Source organism: Delphinapterus leucas, chromosome 14 (assembly GCF_059928025.1).
Source record: "Delphinapterus leucas isolate spDelLeu-1000000601 "Yukka" chromosome 14, BTC_Dleu_Yukka2, whole genome shotgun sequence".
In the NCBI taxonomy this organism is placed as follows: domain Eukaryota; kingdom Metazoa; phylum Chordata; class Mammalia; order Artiodactyla; family Monodontidae; genus Delphinapterus; species Delphinapterus leucas.
In genome coordinates, this window is record NC_143142.1 from 84,765,605 (window position 1) to 84,769,753 (window position 4,149).

A 4,149-nucleotide genomic window follows, 5' to 3' on the forward strand; every position below is an offset into this window, starting at 1 on the left:
GAGAAGTCGTATAATAAGAAAGTCAACGTAAAATGCACCTTTGTTAAATACTGTAGAATCACTATGCTGGAAAAAGTGCCAACTACATTATCCATTTCATTACATTGGATAGTTCTGAATCCTGGGCAATTGTCCTCTTGTAACTACTTTACAGTTTCTAAAAGCAGTTATTGTCCAAAGCTGGAAGGACTTAAGTCTTCTCAGATGAGCATGTGAACGAATGGAGGGCGGTAAACAAAAAATAAAGTTAAAAAAGATGAGGTCTGATAGGGGAGCAGCCGGATAAGAAAATCAAAAAAGGAACAGTAATTTAAAGTTTATTCCAGCTATAATGCAGGTTATTCTGACTTTAAGGTAGCATCACATGGCCTACTTCTGAGTCCGTGCCCAAGATATTCTGTTGTACTTATCTCTGTTTGTTTTATAGATCCGTGCAATCTCTGGCACTAGGGGGTCATCTGGGTTTGGATCACATAGCAGTGAACAAATGGATTAAAGACCTTTAGAAATAGTTAAAGCAGGAGACCACTGTGATCTTAGAATATCGAGACAAATGCTGCCATTTCTGTTAATATTTGGATGATAAATTCTTGTTGTAAATGCAGCCTTAGGTGGTTTGAAGGGGTAGTCTGTAGGAAAATGAATTGTCAAAAAGAATACACCGCCTTGACATGGGCTGTCATTAGGTCCCATAATTCTGGCTTTGCCAATGAAACATATCATCCCCAAGTGGACGGGCAAAGCATTGTGCTGGAGGGTCACGGGCCAAATCGCTAAGCTCCTTACTCATCCGTTTCAGCACCATCGTCTGTGCTTTTCGTCTGGCCCCTCATTATCGCGGTGTGTGTTCAAAGTTCCGGGCAAAACTCTTGATTATGCCGGCGTCTTGGGGGAATTGTCTCTTGGTCTCACACCGGCTCTGCCAGACGCAGGCGCAGAGGGGCCGGGGACCTCCCTTAAGCTGCGGCCTCCCCGCGCGGCAGCTTGTGATAGACTCTTTAGGTTATTGAAACTGGTCTACAGTATATGTACGGTCTCAACTCTTCTTATTTTTCTATATTAGTTTCAAATGATTTAACTCTTATTTACTTTCTATCACTGGTCCAATATTTGGAACAAATCCTATTTCCTCGGCAACTTTTGCAATGTTTTGAAATCCCTAAACTAGGCGAGTCAACGAGAATATGACAAATTTATCCCTATTTGGCCTTTATCCAAACCCCTCTGCTTCGTTCCATTTAAGTTCGGCAAGCTGTGTTAGCAAATAATGAACTCAGAAAAAACTTCACGGACCATATGGCTACGACTGACTTGGTTCCAACATAGGGTCTTTATACTTTTATTAAAATGAAAAAGATATTACAGAATATAAGCCCAGTAAAATTTCCTTTTTTTTAATTAAATAAAGGAAAATTAAACAAAAGAAAAGAATCTGTTAAAATGTTTGGTTCTATGTATGGTCACCAAAATCTATAATCAATTTGCTTTCAGTCTAATATACACACAGATAGAGACATAGACACAGTAAATACACACACACACATACACATTCTAATTAATGTTTAAGATATTAGGAACATCAAAATATATTTGTGTATGCTTCTCAAACTGGGCTTCCTATCATCTTGGATGTATGGTGCTATATCATTCCATGTTATGTAAATTAATGCACTATTTATATTAATACAAAGTTATTATGGAATAGAATGCAAAATTTGCACACATTTTCTAGCACTCAGAAATTATCAAACAAATACTAAGGAGTTGACTAATCAATGAATTAGGTTTTAAGGTAAAGCATTTTGAGCTTGCTGCAAGCCAGGTACTTTCTCAGACATCCAGGCATTCATTCTCATCTGGGAATTCTCATCTCATCGTTCATTTGCATCTATGTTATCTTAAAAATGTTTTAAGATAATGTAAGAGAGGTTCACCTATCAAATGATACGGCACAAAACTAAAATCCCACAAATCAGAATAATAATGCTTTCATATACATCATCAGAATTACAAATGAAAACATTAGTATATCCCAGGAAGATTGACACCTCATTATTGCCAACAAACCATATTACTCTCAAAATTGCCCAAAGAAGTGACTAGAAGTATAAATATAACTCAAGTAAATTTATTATGTGAAAGAAAGGTGTGAAAAGGCTAAGTAAAATGAAGGCTCAGTGTTTGGCATAAGTGAATAAATTATTCATGATAATTCAAGATAGGTCAATTGCTACTAAAATACGTGCCAGAATTTAATAAGTAACTCTTATATGGTGATCACCATGTGTTAGCCCTCTTCTAATTACTTTGCTTATATCAATTTATATCACCCTCATGCTTTCACTTATGTACCTTTATTATCCCATTTTACAGAGAAGAGAAATAAGGTCCAAAAATGTAGCAACTTTTGTAGAGATTCACAGCTGAGCTGGGTTATGAATCCAGTAAGTGTGGGTCCAGAATCTGGGTCTCTAATCTTTATACTATTCATCCCCTCTATATATCAGCAAAAAAATCTACCGATTTAAGAAAATATACTGTTAAGCCAGTTGTATGTCACAGCTATTTGTTCAAATTATTTTATAATTACATTTACGTTTTTAAATGTATAAGTGGTGTTATGTTTATCTGTGGGCTAGTCCTTTATTAAATAGTGTCACACAAGACCAATAATGATTTATGATTCAATTTCTATGCATAAGGAAACAAAGACACAGACACAACTGCATGACCTTACCAAGGTCATTATGAAATGACGTTAGCAATAGGACTCAGATCTCCTTATAACCAATTTATATGCCCACGTAACTTCTCTCTGTGAACACTTAACAGAGGCCTTCAATCTCCTTCTGATATTCTGCTGGCCGACTTAGGATTGCCTTATTCGACCCACAAGGTTTGGTATAAATAAATTGAAAAGATGTGTGTGTAGGTATAAAGTCATAATGTCACTGTGATGAGCATCACTGTTTTCATTATTGTTGTTAAGAAAGAAAACAGCACAATTTACAAAAAGGAAGAGAGTGTCTCCCTTATCTTGTTAATCTGCAGTGATGCCGCAGTGCAAAGAACAGGGTATTTTCCTGAACATTTAAATATTAGGAAATAGCGTTGTTAACAATCTACACAAGGGTTTTGACTTGGTGTCTGTGACAAGCCCCTCTTCCAGCTCGGCAATATTTGACATACACACATCAGTACATTCTGATACACTCCTCTCGCTATAATTCACCATTTTTAAACAATTGGCTTGTGTCTTTGTGAAGATCGTCAATTCTACCTGTCTGATCTAAGGTGAAACTTAGGGAAGTATCAGCTATGTCAGTTCTTCTTGACATGAGCAATGATACTGGCTCAAAGGCAACCACAAAACCATAAGGGATAAGATGTCTCTTCTTCACCCAGCGGCATCTTGTAAAACGGATAAAGAAACATGAATATTTTACTCATCACCAGGCGCTTCTACAAAGAGCTCATGTCTCATCTCTCTGCAGCAACACTTGATCATTCATGCCTTTTAGGGTCACTGCTGACTAACTTTTGAGTAATTCTATGACTGGTCTCAATGAGGCATTTACTAGGGAAAACATTTAATAAAATTATATACATATTTGCTGGTCTTGCACCATTCATTGAATTCAAAAAGGAAAAAATACAACTACAACTTCATATTTCCATTAGATAATTATCCACCATTTGTAATAGCCCAGTTCATTTTTCTTGTGGTTTATTTTCCTGTCGCTTTCCTCCGTGGGCCAGTTGTCAAGATGCTGCTCCCTCAAATGAGTCAGATTTCCTTTGCCGATTTGTGTTTGTTGGAGTTTTTCTTTGCTCACTTCAAGCTCATTGTACACATGAAAGGACATGCCTGCAGAGAGGCTGTGAGCATTCAGTGGCTCTACTTGCAGGGATTTAGTTGGTGCAAATGAACCTCAGAAGGTCTACTTGAACCTGATAAATTAATAGTATGACAGTTGCTTTGGAGACAAAAGCACTTAAAAAAATAAATCATCTCATGGTAATATAGAAAAAAGCACAGCTTTAATTCATTTATCATAAATTACTAATTGGCAGTACAATTCAATGAATAAAAATGATCACTTTTAAACAAATGTTTAAAAGTTGAATATGTTCAAGCACATTTGACTA

General features: G+C 36.5%; 1 pseudogene; it reads right to left on the reverse strand.

Moving 5' to 3' along the window:
• Positions 1–301: 301 nt before the first annotated feature.
• LOC111167290 (ubiquitin-conjugating enzyme E2 D3 pseudogene) lies at positions 302–820 on the reverse strand (annotated as a pseudogene).
• Positions 821–4,149: the final 3,329 nt, after the last annotated feature.